Source organism: Falco biarmicus, chromosome 3 (genome assembly GCF_023638135.1).
Source record: "Falco biarmicus isolate bFalBia1 chromosome 3, bFalBia1.pri, whole genome shotgun sequence".
NCBI lineage: Eukaryota > Metazoa > Chordata > Aves > Falconiformes > Falconidae > Falco > Falco biarmicus.
This window is the reverse complement of record NC_079290.1, coordinates 114,128,526-114,148,267: the sequence shown is the minus strand read 5'-3', so window position 1 is coordinate 114,148,267 and position 19,742 is coordinate 114,128,526. Positions and strand designations below refer to the sequence as shown.

At 49.2% G+C, this 19,742-nt stretch overlaps 1 long non-coding RNA gene across 2 annotated transcripts in view; it reads right to left on the bottom strand.

Annotated features, from left to right (window-relative positions):
- Positions 1–1,603: 1,603 nt before the first annotated feature.
- The window catches only part of LOC130146840 (uncharacterized), a 385,493-nt gene continuing 367,354 nt past the window's right edge, over positions 1,604–19,742 (bottom strand). For both annotated transcript variants that reach the window (XR_008821029.1, XR_008821030.1), the window contains exon 4: positions 1,604–2,967. This is a non-coding gene — a long non-coding RNA (uncharacterized LOC130146840). The remainder of the gene's footprint in view (positions 2,968–19,742) is intronic.

The following is a 19,742-nucleotide window of genomic DNA, read 5'->3' as shown; positions in this document are numbered from 1 at the left end:
CGTGGGCCCGGCCGGGGGATGGAGGCAGCAGCCAAGCTCCAGCTGCCCACGAGTCGGCGTCACGTTCGCTTGGTGCCAACCGCTCGCAAAGCCTCTTGGTGGCCTGGTGAGAAGAGCCAGCTCTCTGGGATGTGGCTTTGCAGGCGATGATCTGGAACCGTCCATCATCATTATAGCTCTTTGCTTTCAAAACCCAGCCTGACAGAAGCATTTTGTTCAAGGGGGGGGTGTGTGTGTGTGAGGAGATGATCTAAAAGGACATCTCCCCGGGCCACCTCAGGGGGTTAGTGTATCTTTGCCCACCCCCAGCACAGTGCGGTAGGATTGTGCTCCGTGCGAATGGAAATCAATAATTCAGCATTTCCCCTTTCTGGGTGGAAGATGCTTGTTGGCTGTGGGAGGTGGGGTGGGCAGAGGCACGCTGGATGTGTCAGGGCACCGCTTCAAACTGTGCAGAGAGTGGAGGGAACCAGCACGACCCTGCAGTGTTTTTATACCAGTATAATTACCTATTCTGGGCATGTGGGATATTTTTAGCCTGCTTGCCTGAGGAAATTAAGCTCATATGATCATGTAATGAATGTATGTGCGTTTCTGCGTGTTTATTCTGACCTTAATAATTTTTGAACCCATTGGCAGTTTCAAGTGGATTTGATGGAGGAGCAAGCAGGCTCCCATACAATTAAGTTTTTGTACACACTAGTAGTCACGTAGAGGAGAAAAAGCCTATAAATGCGCCCCATCACCATTTCTTGTCCGAATGACAGGCCATAGTGTGGGCTTCTACTTTATCAGACATCAAAGACTCCACACTGGCGGAGAGAATTTAGAAAAACCCATTCGAACGGCAGGAAAAGATTTCACTGGAGCTCGCAGTCAAGCATGAAATGCAGATCTCAAGGAAACAGGGCTTTGCCATTCCTTGTGCTGATGGGACTGCATATTAACTGCTTATTAGTTGTATCAGCACAAAAGCAAGTGTGGATTTAGTTGGAAGGTATAAAGTCATTTCTAGTAACACAGCTTGTTCCTCTTCCCCACATAAGTGCATTTACGTCAGTAAGGCTGTTTTCTGCACTGGGTGAGTTAATGCTGCTTTCACTTTGGGGCATAAACAGGGCTTAAAAGCCCTGAGTGTTTCACATGGAGATTTCTGTGCTGGGGTAAACTCAAACAGCTGTCAGATTTGGTTCTCCGCTGTACTTAGAGTGACACGGATTAGGACTAAGGAAGGGAGTTCTCATGGCAAATCCTCTGTGTTGCCCTTCCTCAGAGGCTGCGATAGAGCTGTGCTGCTTTCTGCATCGTGGGGAGCGGACGGCAGGTGCTCAGCCCCTGGCAGCTCCGGGGAGAGACCTCATCGGTCCCGACCTAAACCCTGGGCACGGCCCGTTGCCCAGAGATACCGTGCTTTCTTCTTCTCCTCCAGCTTTTCAAGGTGGGAAAACCACATCCTTTTGCCCAGAGGACTCCCACATTTTGTAATGAGCAGGGGGCGCCTGCACAGCCCCCGCCTCCTGGCTTCCCCCCCTCCCCGGTTTGTCTGCAGAGAGATGCCCATGACGATTAACCTGTTCTTCAAACACACACGGCAGCGTTCTTAAAATTAATGTAGTTTTAATTTCATTTAACATAATTCACATTGGGGTTTAATGCAGTTTAGCAAATCCACGGGAAATTCAGGCTTTTGCTTAATTCAAATTAATTTTCCAGCGAGTCCCTGCATGGACAAGCCTTCCGAGAAGCCTGGCAGCAGCCAAGGTTTGGCACGTGCGGCTCACAGGGACAAACTGGTTAGAATTGGCCAAGATGTGTTTTGTTTACCCTCTTTCACACCATGGTATGCACTCCCAGCTAAATGACGGCAAGCAACCATACAGCTGCATGCAATCCCTTCCAGCATCCTCATCCTCACATCCAGCCCCAATTAAAGCTCCAGGCATTGCCTGAGACAACTGGGTTGTACAGCTGGGGTATGGAAAATGATGCTGCACTCTCAGTGAGGCAGGATGATCTGCCAGGCAAAGCCACCAGAGCTCAGAGGTGAGAAAGCTGCCATAAAATCCAGTGCCAGCAGGGATTTGACAGGGAGATGCTCCAAATCCCAGCCTGGAAATGGTGGCATCCTTAGAGAAACACACCCCGCTGCAGGGCAGGGTTACTTTTCCCAAGGCTCACCCCTCTGATACCTGCAAAGTGATTAGTGATAGCTTTCCAGAGTGCCTTTAATTAATGGCCCTGCAAGGCCCTGTAAGTCTGTGTTAGCACAGTACCGCACACCACAGCAAAATAGCCGGAGATCCCATAAACACATCTCTTCTCATCAGCTTGCCAGCTTATAGCAGCTGGAATTAAACTGATGCCAACACAATGACGCTGAGATCATTAAAGCTTTCCCGGACAAAAGGACTGTATCTCAAGGGTCTATTTGCCATAAACAAGCTGGGTGAAAACAACAGGAAATATTGAGGAATAATATTCTCGTGAAGAAAACCCTGCGCTGGTAAAATGCGCCGTCGGGAATTAGGACAGATGACTTTGCTCATCCTCTGCGGGGCTTTTAAACAAACACAGCCTGAGCCTGGGGCTCGGGGCTGCGCTGTGTGGAGATGGGCTGAACACCTGTGACTGCCAGTGGCTTCTGGAAAAAATGCTTCTCCAGGTGCAGGGGACTCTGGAAATACGATGGCATCCTGGATTAGCTGGTGCTCGTAGTCAGGCGATAGTGGTTGCCCAGCACCAACCCAGATGTCAGCATGAGAGCAGTAGTGGAATTCCAGGGGTGGTGGCTGTCTCGTGGGACCTGCCAAAGTTAATGGATGCTCAGAGGGAGGAACAGGACACTGAGGGCGCGACACGCAGCATTGCTTTCCAAGGTGACGTTTCAGATGCACTTCAGCCTGTTGGGTTCTTGGAGGGGTTGGGGTAGGACCAAGGTGTTCAGTGGCCAAGTTGCTTTGAATCAAACTGAAAAAGATATTAGAAAATAAAGGAGATGAAGTCCCAGATTTTGACACTGTAACCAACACATAGTTATTTGCCCTTCCAGGTGAAGAGTTTTGCTCCTATTGGGGTTATTAATCGTTTCTTAAATGTTTTGTTTTCTTCAAGGAGCTCAAACTCTAAATGACAAATGCCATGGTGAAATGTAATGTGAAAAATTAATTCTGAAAATACAAACCAATGTAATTTTTGGAACCTGTCCAGCATTTTCATCTGCAAAAGCAATTGAATCCATCCTGATTCTGAATTCAGTGAAGGGTTTCCATTCCTAAGGCCTGGTTTGGGGAGAGGCTTTTTGTAAGGGAATTGCAAATTGCTGTCTGCTGCATCTACCATGCATGCCCCGCTTAACTCAACACAAAAGCTCCTGAGATTGGGAAAGATCTTAGTCAAACCACCACAAAGGAAGGTCTTATGGTGTCCATAAGTTACATGTGCAATCCCCACCGGTGATTTAGGTCCACCCACATCATCCCTTACTACGCTCCAACTTAACCACCTATTTTAGGATGGGAGAAATCCTCTCTCTGGAGGTGCTGATCTCTGTTGAGCCAGGTATCCCAGTAGCTGTCTATATGGCAGGCTAGCCCAGCTCTTCAGATGCCCTGAACCATCTGGATATGCAGTGGCTCCATACAGGAAATCCAACTGCCATTGCGCTAGACCCAAGACGCTGCCATGCTGCAGCGGGTCAAAGCATTTCTTAATGGCTCGGCTAATCCACTGGTACCCACCGCATGAAGGACTTGCCTGCTTCCTTCCACAGCTCCAAAGAGTAAATTAAAGGATACGATGAAACATATTACATTTGCAGCTGGCTCAAAGGGAACATAGCAGCATTAGGCAGCCCTGGTGCTCATTAAATGCCTCTGACTAGAAGGATGTAATGAACCGGTTTTATTACAATAGTAATTTCTTCCTATCACATTTGGTGGTTATATATTCATGGGGGATGCGGGGAAGGGAGGAAGATCAGTACAGACTGGTGCATTAAGATATATTGCAGGCAGAAAAGATGATACCAGAGCATGTGGCTGACAGATAGGAGAGAGGCGAAGCAGAGAGCAGAGTATCCCCAAGTCCATTATAATGCCATCAAACTGACCTTCAAAAAAAAAAAAAAAAAAAAGAACAATAAAAAGGGGACCCTCTGTTCTTGGCTTCTGAAGCATCAGCAGCTCCAAAGTTGGTTTAATGACCAGTGATCGTTAGGAGCCTGCCAGAGCTGCAGCTGCTCTATCATATACCTTGGCCGACCCAGGCTAACTGGGGATGTTGCCTTGTGTCCATGGCGTGGGGTGTCCGTGTACGACAGAAAGCTCCAGGCAGCTGCTGGGACCTCACGGGCAGAGGTGGTAGGTGGTACCTGGGGCCGCGCTCGTGGCACAGGCACTGCGGCATGGCCCGGCGAGCCGCGCAGGAGGGGCAGCTGAGAAGATACAGCCTGAGAAGGAGCCTGGCGGTCTCCCCAAAGTTTCAATGCTGGACTTCTCCATCTTTCAGTCTCATTGTAACTAAGGTAGTTTTCTAAATTTGTACAAAGAGATAATCCATGATTAATAGCCATTTTAATAAATGGCTAATCAATTTATATGGGTTGCTATAGAGTCCAATAAATCAAACCCAGGTTGATTATAACCATGGCTTATAGCCATCTTATAATACCTTCCACTGATGTGCTTATAATAATCTGTAACATCCGCTACTGCTGTCGGTAACTCATTTAAAACACAAGTTAGTATTTTTTTTAACCTGCTAAAAGCACAGAGTAAGTAAATATTCCCTTATACTTGTAAGTCACGTGACCTTTCATGGTTGCAAATTTGGGGCCAAATCAATGTCCATCAGAGGCAAGGAAGGACTCCCATGGCTTGAAAAAGAAGCTGGAAGAGTGATACAATTACAAGAAAGGTAAGACTGAGCTGGACTTGAGTCCTGTGTTGTCTGAGAAGCCAGAAGAGAATGCTGGGGGGGGGGAAGGGCAGCTAGATCCCCCTCCGCCTGTCCGTCCATTGTCTCGCAGCAATGCCAGGGTCTGCAGAAGGCTGAAGTTCTTGGGTCTCATGTTCAATAGCCACGGGTGGATTTATCCCGATGAACACCCCTTGCCCCTCCTTTTGCGGACTCACAGAGTGGTTGACGCTGGAAGGGACCTCTGGGGGCCACCTGGTCCCACCCCAGCTCAAGCAGGGGCACCTCGCGCTGGGTGATTGGAGGGTCACCCTTTAAACTATTTTGCCTCTGACCCTGCAGCCATACATTCCACCATGTAATCACAGAGCATGTGAAAACCACAATTAAGTTAACTGTTCTGTGATTAGACACATACGAATATATGGAAAGTGTCTTTCTGAAAAATCCAAACTTTGGCTGCAAAGCACCGGGAGGGGTTCAGGTGGCATTTAGCAGCCTGGATGTCCCAGCTGGCAGCCAGCTGCCTCCCAGCAGGACACCCTTGCTATTCTGGGGCTGTGTCCTGCCAGCCATCGAGGACAGCTATTGCCCAAAAGACAAACAGGAGTTTAGCACTTGAACCGATCCCTTAGAGAACCTAGGGCAGAATTTCTGCTGTTTTCCAGCATCTCTGTTTTCAAAGCCACCACGACAACAGAGAATAATGATAAATTAAAAAAGCAGAGCAAACGGTGAGCCTGGATGGTTAAAAGCCACAGATGGTAGGTTTTGCTTTTTTCATATTCCAACTTTTTTTTCTTTCTGACTTAATTCACACAACTCTTTGGAAGAAGCCCTGTTTGCTTAATATAGACTGAAACCTGTAGCTGCCTGGAAAAAAGAACTGTGGTGATTTCTGAAAAACTAAAGCCTATAAAAGCTGACACACAGCCCCTCACACTCTGTAAAAACCATCTCTTGGCGGATTTATTAGTCTTAGGCAACAGCAGTTGGTCTGAAAAGAAAATGTATTTAACCTTTCTTTTTAATTGTCGCACTGTTAACCTGTCAGTTCTACACGGGGCTGTTAATAATTCTGCTTTAAACATCTCAAAAGGAACTTTCATGTTTAAATATTAAACATTAAAACTTGGGTATAGTTAGAAAAGAATTGATGCAGCACTTTCAGCAGTCACGTGGCTCGATCCAGTCCGTTGGAGTGCCTGGGAATTGTCACGCTGAATTAAACACAGGGTAAGCTGCAAATGCTGATCCCGGGGTCAAAACTATGGGGCTTTAGCCAGGGTTTGGCCTTGGAAAGGACTGAGTTAGACCTCTGGAGTGGGTCCTTATCTTCACCTTAAGGTAGGATGCACATTGAGGAGGAGAATGAATTAATTTGGTTCAGCTAACTACATTTTAACTAGCTGCTGCAAAACAGAAGCGCACGCAAAGCAACTCAGTTTTAAAGGAGGTTTTAGCTTGGAATCAATTCCAAGCATCTGTGCAGACATGTGTCCTGCATTAAAAGCCATATTGTTTTTGCTTTCACTGGAACTTGAAGCCTAATGCACCCTGTTTTTTGGGGTTTTTTTGCAAATATACTTTGAGATCTACCTTAACTCATCCCAATTTTTTTCCACATCTGTCAGCCCACAGGTAACTCCAGCATGGGCAGGAGGGGACGGGAACGCTCTCACCCTCTTTGGTTTGCTGATGGAGCAGCCCTATGGGATTCCACCAAACCTCACCAAGATTGCCACCAGCCATGGGGACAGGCACACAGCACTGCTGCCCTGCGACACCCCAGGAGCACCCTACAACATTCCAGAGAATGGGAATTTGAACATAAATCCCACCACAGGCTGCAAATGGCAGCGGGAGAGGGCAGTTAGGCTCCTGCTGGGTCACTGCCTGGGCTGGTGGTGCCCAGGGCTTCGCGCTCGCTGACACTTAGGGCTGTGGCTTTCTAGATCTCCTTGTGGACAGTGCCCTCTCCAAAGGAGAGGTTAAGTATTAACTCAGCTGGAGAGATGGAGCGTGTAACTTGGGCACCCAGGTAGGAAAATGGGGTTATGGATCCTTAAACCAAAGGGTATCATGTGTCATTTGTTGCCTTTTTTTTTTTTTTTTCTTTTGTAGGCAAGGATTGAAAGGTTGGCTAGCTTGCCCAAGGTCATGATGAACTTTGTTGGAAAGGTCAAAGAATTGAAAAGCTTGGGGCGAATCCCTCAGCACAGGTTGGTCCACCTCTGCCCCTCTCCTCTCTGACCAGAGCTGGCAGGAACTAAAGCCTCATCCCTGACATCTCTGCTGCATAGCTCAGGCCTGGCTATAACAGTAAAATGATGTCTCTCCTGGCAACAATCCTGTACCCTTAAAACCAAAGATATTTTCCAGGATCAAGAAACTCACTGGGACTTTCACAAGGGCAGGGTCGGAGCTGTTACACTGATAGAGAAGAGCACAGCAGAACACACAGCTGTGTTGGGAAGCCAGATCAGTAACAGCACTGCTGAACTACAGCAGAAGCATGACACACCGGTGTAGCCTTAATTAACAAGCATTTCCACCCCGATATACTGTGAGCCAGGTACAACAGACAGTTGACCACATGGTGTGCCTGCACTGCAAAGGGTTGCAGTGGTGTGTTGCAAATGCTGCCTTCCCTTTCCTGCAGCTGCCTGCAGCGATTTGAGGAGCACATCCAGTGCACCTCCCTGCTCTGAGTCCCACCACGCCGCTGCTGGCACTCACACACTTGTCTCATTCCCCAGCCTTGCATAAGATTTCCCTGCTTGCTGTAACCTGTCTCTGAGCATTGCATCGCTTGCCACCAGAGAGACGGGCATTCCCGGGCCACAGCAGAGTTGTGTGGCACCCCTGGCCACTGGAGCTCCTGCTCTGGTTTGGGCTTTGCTGGTGCATGCAGGGAGTGGAAGGCTCCAGTAACCTGCAGTTTTTGTTGGCAGAGGCCACGCTAAGGCAGCCGTGTACCCCTGTGCTACTAACGCCTGCTTGGCACGGCTCCTGCCATCTGCTCTATCTAGACGTTTTCTCCTCCAGCAGAAAGATGTCCGAGACTGGTTCACACACTTGGAAGCTCTCTCTCCCCTTTTCAGTACAGGTACCTGTGAAGCCCACGCACGCCAGCTGTGTGACGGTACAGCCTTGGTGGCCCTTCCACGCTTCCCTGGGCAGCCTGCAAGAGCCCTACAGACGGCAGCCTCAGCAGGCTCTGCTTTACCCCTACCGAACCCCCAGACAAACTGTGTGAGTCTGGCCAGGACACCATGGGCTATTCAGATGGGTCAGAAAAGCAGGAGAAGGGCGATAACCACATCCATATCACGTCTTGGCCCTTTCGGTCACGATGCTCGCAGCAACCTGGGATGCCACGGGGCAAATTCAGTGGTGCTGTCTAAGGCAGCAGCATTCAAAGCCTCTCAGGTTTGCTAAGACTCCCTGGGCACTTCTTACACCCTGCCTGCTGATGCATAAAGCGAGCTAAATAAGTGTAATTTATGCACTGAAGAAAAGGTGCAAGTTAAAGTAACTCCCAGCTTAAAATAGCCTCTGAAATGGGGAGAGAGAGGCAGTAAGGGGAATATTAACTTTATGCCGCGCAGAGCACCATCTCTGAATTTGGCCCTGGGCCTCAAAGCTTTTAAAAATAAAGAGTAAATCTAGTTTGGAGGAGGTTGTACATAGCTCTGTGCACCTCTCCAGGACTTTGGTGGAGAGTCCTAGGCCCAAGCGAGGTTCCGATGCTGAACAGCCTGATTTTCCACTGCTGGTTCGTCCCCTGCCTGTTTACACCTCTGCAAAGCAGAGATAAACCAAGGCCATTCCACTCAGCAACCGCTGTACAGGGCTGCACATGCCGAGCGATGGAGCAACAGACCCTTCGCATCTCAGCTGTTAAGCACACCCTGGCTGACTGTCTTTTCCTCACTTTGATGCTCCCTTTATGCACAGGACAAGTTGTTTGCCAACCAGGTGGCTCCCACTGCATCGGGAACATGTGGATTTATTGCTATCAATACTTTGCAGTGACCTGAATATTTCCAAAACTTGTGTCATCCTGCCCAGTGCACACTTAGCACTTAATTGTCACTAAAGGCACTGCCACTATTGATTGCCTGTGACCTGTCTGCAACCTGCACCAGTCAATAACTCTGTGATGAAGGCTGGTATGGGAAGTGCCATCACCAATGTTAGGCTGATAACATTATGCGCCTCTGACATGTGAATCAACCCTAGGGTAAGTGAGCTGATTTAGAATATAATGAATAAATATCCTTGGGTTTGAAGGGGGAATGCTGTCAAAGGCTTTCTAAAAATAGTAGGTAACTGGCTTTGTATTAGGCTTATTATTGCCTATGATGGTTTCTCAGAAGTTTTGAAACCACAGCTTCCTCCTTGGGTGCATCTCCGCACTCCAGAGCTGTGCTCTCAAGGCACTAGCACTGCCTCCCCCAGCTGCAAGTGCCCAGCAGAAAGAAGTTACCTTCAGCACCAGGCAACGCCCGGCTCCACATGGGATGAAAACAAAACTCCTTAAATACAGGCAGTGTTATCCCCTGGTGTTTGGGGCACTTGTTTGGTTGGAGACAGCTCTGAAGGGTCCTGACCAGGAATACAGATGCTGGGAGGATTTGCTGACCCTGTTACTGATTGCTGTGAGTTGGCTGCACTGCCTTCCACCATGAACCGCTCAACTCCAGAACTTTTTCTGCTAAGCAGCTTCTGTTTGGAAAAAACCCTCTGTATTCTGCCTGGAGTGTTTGTGCCAAGAAACAAATCTTATCTCCTGTGCACAAAAGGACTTTCACTAAAGGAGCAGCACTGCCCCGTTCCTCTGGCTCTTGCATCTCCTGGAGAAGGCTGGTCCTCAATGTTCCTTAGAGATGCTGTGTGGCTACTAATGTTATATGGTTCTTTCAAGCAGATGCCCTGAAGAGGCCTTTATATAAGGCATTACTATTAAGTATCCAAGGCCATCATCTGGCAGGACCAGTCTGTGAAGCCTATTTACTGATGCAATGAAGGGAAGAGAGGACAACATCCCCTTCCACCACCATGGCCATCCCGCTCCCTGCTGTACCTGTGTTCAGCCCCATGTGGTGGTTACAGCTGCCCTTGAGTTAACACCCTGTTCTCATCTGGTTCCTGGTATCATCTTGTTGGCACCCTCTCACAAGCTAAAGGCACTGGCAGAGCTGACGTTCCCTGGGCAGGTTTCAGTTGTCCCCCCACCCCGCTGAGCAGGCGAGTGCCACTCAGTGGACATGGCTCAGTGAGATTCGCAAGCTGTGGGCCGCAGATAGCGATCACTCCCCCATGGCCAGAGCAGGGATGCTACGAGGATGCTGCCAGGCAGCCACATGAATTTTTTTATAGCCCCACACAAAGACCAACTCCTACTCTAAGCCTTCACAGGGAAACTGCTTTTCTTCTTTTTCAGATTCATTGTCATCTTATTCAGAAGGATGTGCAGAGCAAGAAGGGACCTTGTAATCTTTTGCTGCAGAAAAACAGCGCGAGGAGGACCTTCAGCAAGGATCTCAAAACAGCACGCTCAGACCTGGGGAAAAATCCCACTGGGAAGTTTTCAGCCAGGTCCAGACTCCATTGACCATCCCCTGTGTGTTCACCCTCTGTATTGTAAGTTGGCTCCAAAGGACCCTTCAAATGGCCTGAGCCCTTCAGTAATCCACGGACAGTATCTGAAAGGCTTAAAATACATCAGCAAATCACACACCACTAGATCCTAATGCAACAGAGCAAAATCTGTTGAAGAGGCCTGATGGAGCCTCTTGTGATGGTCTAAGAGTGGGCGAGCTCAGCCTGCTCCTGACAAATTAATGCCACTCTTCCACTGAAACCTCAGGGCCCACCCAGCCCTCTGCACCAGATTTAATCACATCTGTTTGCTTTTATATCACAGGATACAAAGGCTGAAGTGATGGGTACAGACTGCAGCAGCCTCTGACAGTGCTGGTCGCACCAGCATCGCTGGCTGGTTTATAGCGACAGCGAGTTTTGGAGGACAAGCCCCCATCTGTAAATTAGCATGGACCTTCTGGATGTCCCAGGCTGGGCAGACATCTCCAGCTTGGCTCTAAATGTGAAAGTAATTGTCACAGCACCCTCAAAACTCAGCAGCTGCAGCAAGGCTTTTACCATCCCATCCCAGTTAGCTTCCATAAGCAGTTCCCACACCTTGTCCCGGCACAGCCACCGGTCCCCCACAAGGTTTCACAAGCTCATCTACTGTCCGGGCTGTTTCTCCATCATCTCCACGCCAGCCCACCCTGCTTCTTGCCTCTTCTGCGCCCAGATTCTCCCTTCTCCAGGCTCCTCTTCCAGCCGGCCTCTCCTCACCCAGGCCCCTTTCTTCTCCCAGGGCCTCTCCATGTCCCCCCTGCACCTGGGGCACTCTCTCTCCTCCCTCCACTTCTTCCAGGTCTCTCTCCACCCAGTGCTCCTCTTCCATCCCCTCAGAGCTATTTAACTACTTAGCAGGAACCAGCCACAGCTGCACCTCATCCACACGAGCGTCCCCCCCCCCCAAGCCAGCCCACCGCTGTACGTTATCAATGGTCATTAACCTGCCCTCATTCCTCTATAATTCCTCTACAAGTAATGATGTCCTCTCCTTTCCCCACCTGAAGCCACTCTGCTGTCTCCTGCTCTGTGATCAAACTCCTACTGCCTTTCACAGGATTTCATAGATGAGGTGTTTCTTCCGCAGGCTCTTGCATTAAAGTTCATATGTATCTTTAAGCACATGTGGAGGAAAGCCTTGAGCACTGCAATTCACCCAAATCATCATGACTCCTTTTATTTTTACATTAAATGTTTTCTTTATGAAAGGAATAAAAGAACTATAACAATCACAATGAAATAAGAAAGTGAATGCCTAGAGGTAACTACAATATAAAATCATATTCATCATATCATAATATTTTACATTTGCTCATTGGTTTATGTGGATTAAAACCCACTCGACGCACAATCTAACAACAGCAAGAAAAGCTGCAGAGGAGGAAGGGGAAAAGTGACGCAGCCCTGGGACCTGGGACAGCAAGAAGTGACCTGTAGCTAGTGAGCGAGCCAGAATGGCATCCGATGGTGGTTCAGCGTTTTGCATCAAAGAAACAGCCCCGCATGCCCTTGCCCTGCCCCGCAGCCATGGTCACTCCTGCAGCCATGCCCACTCGGCCTCAAAACCAGCCAGCTCAGCGTGAGCACCACGGCCACGACAGCAGAGCACGAGCTGGAGGCAGAGGCGCCCCTTCCCACAGAGCCTGCTCCTGCTCCCACCCTGGCACAATCCTCCTCTGAGGCTGGTGGTCCCCAGGACCCGGCCAGCTGTTAAATTAACAGACAGAAAGTGGAACAAATAATGTGGGGAAGCAGGGCATTCTTCAAGTCCTGAAAGACTTCAGACCAAGATGAAATGCCTTCCTGGAAGCTGGATGAGGCAGCAGTGGAGAGCCTGGATTGCATTAACTCACCTCTTATAGAGGGGCTGGCCCAGATGCTCCAGTGGCCTGAACATCTCTGGGTGAAGGAGCATTTGCAGTGAAAAATGGTGTTTGCCATCTTCCACGCAGCTCCTAAGGTGTCTTCTCCCAAATGAACTGCTAAAATACTAACTTCTGCATGGGAAAGCATGTAAGCTTGCTTACAAAGCAAGTTTGTAAGCAACACGGGTGGTTTGTTCCTTTTTTTATTTTGGAAAGGAAGGGAATAAATAAAGCAGATCTTGCTCCTCAGTGTCCTGAGCTGGCCAGGGCCCAGGGAGGCAGGATTGGGTGTTTGGAAGATGGTGCAGTCACATTGAGTTCAAGAAAGCAAGTTAACACCGACTGCAGGTTGCTTGTCTTCTCCTGCATAAACCCCAACATGACATTTACTACCCTTCTTACAATGCTTTTAAATATATTTCCAGATGCTTCCAAAGAACACTTTAAATTATCCATATCCCATTTTTCACACGTGGCATCGAGGCAGTGCACTATTTTTATTTTCTGCAGGGCAAGTCAGACCAGTGCTTTGTGGGTTTTGTTTGTCTGAAATGAGTCTATGTGGCAAAAAATCTGCTGCATGTTGATGCCATTGTGCAAGTTCTATAGCTAGAGCTTTTGCCATGACAGTTTGTAAACACGGCGTTAGCGTTAATGAGTCATTAGAGCCTTCCTGCTGTGCAAGCACGTATATAAAACTGCAACATGAGCTGCAACTTGGAACGGGTTAAATGATCTTCCAGTCCCCCCTAGTGAGGTCTCAGCAGAACTGAACACCCACATCTGAACTTGCAGCACGTGGTAGGCTCTTCCCCGTCCCACAAACTCACACTTGTCAGAGAGAATGACATTTTCTTTTTTTCCCTTTTGCTCTTTTTCCTCTCCTTGCCTGACCTCACCTCTCCTTCTCTCTGAACTAATTAACGCAAGACACTCCCAGCCACAACACAGTGCCACGCTGGGCTGTGTCTTACCGATCTTTTGGCACAGGGGCTGGTGTTCTTGTTTTCTGTTTGCAGCAGTTGAGGACGAGGCGCTGGTCCTGGAGCCTTTCTAGGTACTAGTTACCAGGATGATTGCAGCAGGCAGGGAAGTCTTTGCCTGGGAGCGGGGACAGGGGCAGGCAACGAGGGACTGAGCAGGGTCCCGTCACACGTGCAGGACGAGGGTCCCCTGGGCATCCTGTGCCCGCAGGACCCCTCTGCCACAGCACCGCACCCGCTGCCTCCTCCCGAGCCAGCTGCAGCGGCTGCAGCTCACCAGGGGCAGCTCGGTAGCAGATTTAACCTCTTTCCACATCCCCTGCTCTCCGTCTGAGACTCGGCAAGTCCTGAGACTCCTAAGGAAGCCGCAAAGCCCCCTCTTCCATCATTCTTGCATCACTAAATTAAGATATCTCCACCTGTTTGTTTTGTTTAGCTCCACATTAGTCTACAAAATGAGACCAATATTTCACCAAGACCTCATACTTCTGATCAAATTACTGCAGACTAGGACCTCCTATAGCTGTCCTGCTCAACACTTATTGCTCAGAGCATTGGTTGCAGCGACTCTTCACGGAAGGCATATTTAGCACAGCTCTGCTTCTTTTTTATCACAAAACTATGAAGATAAGGTTTCATTACCTGCACGTTCAAAATGCAATGAAACATTTACCTAAAACAACCAGGATGCTCGGAGGGAACGGTGCTGACAAAAAGCAGAAATGAGCTCTGCTCGGTTTGCTGCCTCCTCTAACTCACCAGCACCTGGCAGCAGAGAGCCCGCTCCCTTCCACTTTCTTAGGAGAATTAATACAGCAATTACAGCATTCTAAGGACAGATAGAAAATGACACGTTGTGAAAGAAAAGGGGGTATTTGATTTGCTGTGTGGTCCTAGCTCTATGCTCCAGACCACTGAAAGCATTTCCATCAGTGTCCCTCTGTGGATATGCTGATGGGGATCCCGTTCTCAGAGGATTTATGTTTCTTCCCTGCCCTACAAACTTGCAGCAGGGTTTTGTGAAGTTATTTTAAATATGGTAATTGCTGCTGGTGCTCTCCACCCTGTGAAAACAAGTGTGCTTAAGCTGCTGAGCCTCCCAGGTCACATCTGTATCTCAGTCAGAGATGGAGACAGTCAGAGAATACGGTTTTCCATCCCTGCCACCCTGGCACCGCCTGGCTGATGGCTTTGCCCTGACTTCCAGCTGCTCTTGTCTCCCTGCCTAGCTCTGACCCTGTGGGGCAATTTGGGAAAAAACAAAACAGCATCTCTGTGCAGGTTTGCAGTGTTCAAAGTCAGGGTGACTTAGCAGAAGGGCTCAGGATCCTCGCTCAGGGCAAAGCAGGGAACATCAGATTTTATTTGTGCCCTGTCCACCTCGTGCCTGACAGAGAACTTGCAGCACTGAGCTTTGTGGCTATTTCTTGGTTTGCGAGGCCATAAGCATTGCTTTACACAGAGCCTCCCCTTGTCTTTAGGTCCCTAGAGGATTATTTTTTTTCTTGCATTTTCTACCTAATGCATCATGTAAGGTCCCGGCTGGACTGCCAAGTGCACGTACCGCTTAAAAAAAAACCCCACACAGAGTAATCCTGATTCCCATATTGGAGTTGGGGGTAGGGGAAAAACTTGCTCTTCCTGGCTTCAGTCTGCTTTTTTTCAATCAGATGAACTCCGTGCCCACACTCTTTTTGAAACAAATTGAACAAGACAGATGTACATGCGATCTACTTATTCTTCTCTGAGACACTCTCCGGGAGCAGCCAGCCCGTCACTGGCCGATTGCATTGCAGGCCAGATTGCTGCTCTGCAAAGTCAACACCCCTGACAGCATAATGGATTTCATTCCTTTATCTTCGTAGATGCAGCCCATATTTTATCGCCCCTTTCCTGCTCCACGGGAGCTCTAAGTGGGTCAGGGATCGGTAGTCCACTGGGCATTTTAATCAAACAGTGATTTGCCTGCCTGCCGCGTGTGTGTCAGCGTGTGGGCACAGGCATGGGAGGAGAGCAACAGAGAGCAAATAAAGGAGACAAAATGATACGTGGTAATTAAGTTATTCTTCATCTTTGAGATTGCTGCAGAGGACAAGATTGGTACAATGCGCCCGAGGTGCTTCTCTCTTCAATCCTCTCCATCTCAATGCCAGTGACATGGGAGATGAATATGCAGCATTTCCTATTTGTGCTACTAAAACGCCCATTAAATGCCAGCAGGGAACAACGATACATAAATACTAGAATCCTGCTACCCTTTGTGCCTGAGAGAAGGAGAAAGAGCATCTCTCCTCCATGTGGAGAGCAAGCTCCTTTTGTCTGGGGAAGGGGCTGACGAGGTCTGGTGACGGGCAGAGCTCCCATGCCTGCCTGGCACCCGCCGTGCAGTGCCAAAAGGCAAGGAGGTGCCAGTCTGATTTTGTCTCTGCAAACCTGGTATCTCACTCACTGTATGTCCAAACCCCATTTTCCAACGGGGAGATGTTGTAAAGGCTTTACTTTTATGTCCAACGCTCTCCTGCCGCTGCCCCGTTGCAAGAGCAGCAGTATTACAGGCGTCTCGACAGCCTGAGCTTAAGAGGCCCTTAGCTGCTGTGCAGCAGACTAGTGCCCTCTGACACACATTTCTCCATTTACGTCACTGCCCAAGGCTCCCTGGGATGGGATGGGATCATCTGGGACGTCGTGGTACCCCAAGCGGGACAGGCACAGCAAACGTGTCCTGCCGTGGCCACCGAGGAGGTCCTGGCCCTTGGATGCAGTACTGCCACAGCACTGCTCCGGTGCCAGAATCCCAGGGGAGATTCAGGGAAAAGAAAAAAAACACCCAAACAAAAAACCTTTGTGGCTTCTCAAGGCTTTGAAGTGGGTCCTGGACAAGTGGCTCTCACTTGGAGAACAAGAGAGAGATCCTCTTGCAGGGTCAGCCAGCGGTGGGAGGCAATCTCTCTCTGGGAGTCACCCAGCAACACTGCTCTTCCAGGCATTTTCTTTGGAGATAGAGTCTTGGCTGTCCCCCCCTTTGCCCCCCTCCTTATAATCCTATTGAGGCCATCTGCATTTTGCAGATGGCAGGAGCTTGTCTCCAACACCAGCGCCAGGGCTGACTATCTCCAGCCTCACATCTTGCAGGCAACACCAGTTGCCAGCAGACACTCATTTCCATCCGCAGTAATCTTGGCAATATCTAAATAAAGAGAGCTGCTGGTGAGAGCTCCAGAGGAAGCCATCAGAGAGCAGATAAGCAGGGACTCTGTTGCCGATGCGTAATGCCAGGTTTCAAGCAACGGGGTGGGAGGGAGATTAGGATCATTGTGTTATCTACTGTTATCTAATTCAAGAAAATAACCATGTGCATGGCACATATTATCAAATGCACAGAACTCCTCTGAAAATTATATTAAGCCAGGAACTTCACAGTTCCAGCTGCCACTTCATCTTTAATTCACTTCCCCACCCCCACGCACTCCTGGATTGCTGAAATCTCGGAGCAGTGGGTGGCCGGGCTGCCGTATGTGCTCCATAAAGCTAGGTGACTTACAGGGGGAATATAAGAGCCTTTAATTCTCCAGTACTATGCTGGGTTTTTTTTACTCTGTTTAAACAATGTTATTTTAACAACATCTTTTTGCTTTGTTTTGTTGGGGTTTTTTTGTTGTTGTTGTCGGTTTTTTTCACGTTGCCCACAGAAGGGAGGGAGGCCAGGCATGGCTGTGTGATGTGGGTTTTGGAACGCACTGGTGTTACTGGTCTTGTGCTGGGGATGGGCATGGAGTGGGTGCTCTGCAGCACAGGGAGACAGTCCTGGCTCTGGCACATTTATCATTTCAAGAACAGGGGAGAAAAATGGACCGTGGGAGTAGAGACAAAGTGACTTGCTCATGGTCATGCAGGGGGTGGGTGACAGTGGCAGGGAGGGAACCCAGGCGTGCTGGCTTCCAGCACCCAGTTGCTGCACTCCACCATCTCGCCTCCCTGTCTGATGCACAGCATGTGCCGATTTTAATCTCCCACTTGTGACCCAGCAGGGAAGGATTTTTCAACGGCAGGGGAATGGATGTGGTGTTTAAGCATCTTCTCTAGTGACATTTTCAGCCTGACGTAGCCAAGATATAACACTGAAGCTAGACCACCTCTGTGGGAACCTATAAAAATGCCTGCACAGCACAGTTTCTCAGAAAAAGAAAAAAAAAAAAAAGATGAAATTTTTAATGGCAGAGATGTTTCTCTTCATTGTCACTAGAGACTGAAGCTTTAGTTTTGGAAACTACTGTTTAACTGGAGATGTAAATTTAAGGTTTATATCCAGCATGCTGGGGAAGAGAAGCCTCCTTATGGGAATTGACTGCTAAAGGCATGGCATCGCACCACTGAACAACGGAGCTTACCATTATGTTTATTCAAGGCTCATTTTGTTTAGATGGAGCTGCTGGAATACTACTACCTTGAAATCACCAAGAACGGAGCTGATGGAGGCAGGACATCAGTTCCCGGTACATGGCTCAGGCACACCCTATTGCCAGCCTCAGCCTGTTCTGTACAATGGTCCCAAAGGGTCAGGCAGGAGCAGGGCGCATTCATGCCTGATGCGAATGAAGCACAGCGGCAGACAGTTCCTACCCCACAGCACTTACACCCTGACTGATACAACCTATCTGCTTCCCCGGACACAGGCCAGGTGAGCTTCACAGTTTCTTGGTGGATCCAGGCTGAATGGGTGCAGTGGTGGGTCCTGGCACTGCCCCACTGAGGGCATGGGCATGAAGATGGCACAACCGACTGGAAACTGCATCCAGGGCAGCTTTGCCAGTGATCCAGGGGCCTTCGCTCAGTTCTCAGCCACTGCTCGGTAGATTCCCAAGGGTAAACAATCCTTTCCACATCTGTTTGCTCTGAGTCTATGGGGTGAAGTAGCTGGGAGTGGGGCTGGAGCTGGGGTTTCCCACCTTTTCTAGGATTAAGTGCCCCATAAAGCTTTTAGTGCTTAACTCGCTATGCACAGAGATCTTCCCATCACATGTAAAATATGCCTATGAGCATTTACGTGCAGAAAAAGAAACACCCTCGCAGACATGGACAAACATGAACGGGTGCCCATGCCAGGTATTCATCTTTCTCCACCGTGAGGTGAAGCTCAAACCTCTGCTCAAGACTGGCACACATGGCCAAGGGTGCTCATGGCATGTGCCACCCTCACCAGAGACCCCCACCCCAGCCAAATCACCTGCCTGAGCCCGATGGCCACAATGTGCCACATGGTGAAAGCCCTGGCATGCACGGAAGCAGCAAAAGGACCCTGTGACAAAGAGCACCGGGGTCCCTCTCTCACCGGTTGCCTCCATCGGGGTGGGACAGTCAGATCCTCCACTCAGGGTTCATGTCTGAGCCACAGGAGCAACACTCGGGCAGCGCCTTCAGGATCTCTTCTGTGATCTTCCTCCAGAGATGGCCAACATGGAAATTTCCAGTTACTCAGCTGATGCACAAACTGCCGCTGCCACAGCAGCTGCGTGCTCGTCCTCGCTGTAGGCTGCTGCAAGGACATCAGATTTGGGCTCAGATTCCCCCACTGAGTTTTGGGCAGTTGCTTGTGCCAGTTTAAGGTCACAGTCCTCATTTTCAATGCAGTTCATGACTCAAACTCTCGCTTACATCAAAGAGTGAATTTTGATCTGTGAACAACCATGACAGCCACGCTCCTTTGTGACAAGGCAGCTCACAAAGCCAAGAAGGGAAGGTGACACAGCTGGGGACAGAGAGCTCTCTGTTGAAGGGACCTGGAAATCTTCCCAAAGCAGTGAGGTGATCCAAATGGCTAACTGCAAGTAGGAAGGCTGCGAAGCCTTTCTCTTGGAAAATGCGAGTGTTACCCAGGACTGGCACTCCTCACTTCAACGGATACACAAAAGGGATTCACACACCCCCCCCCCCCCCCCCCCCCCCCGAAACAGTCACAGCCATGGGAAAGAAAAGGAAATAGTCATCAATTGCTCCAGGGAGTCCCCCAGGGACATGGCCGTGTCTGGTTAGACATGGAGCTTTGCCAGCTACATTAGGTCCCCTGGATCTGCAAGGATCATTGCTGTGGGGAGAGAGGCACCGTCCATATGAAACTGGAAAACGAAGCAGCGCAAACGCCTCCCTCCCAGTTGGGTCAGCACCGAGCGCCCGCAGCACTGCAAGAGGCGGCTCTTTTGATGTCAGCCATCCTGTTTTCTTTCTCTTTTCCAGCTAAACGTCTAAATGGAAATTAATGTTGACTCTCAGAGAGAATATTTTCACTTCAAAAAGGTCCAAAAGGTTTATTTCAAACATTTCATGTTTCCCT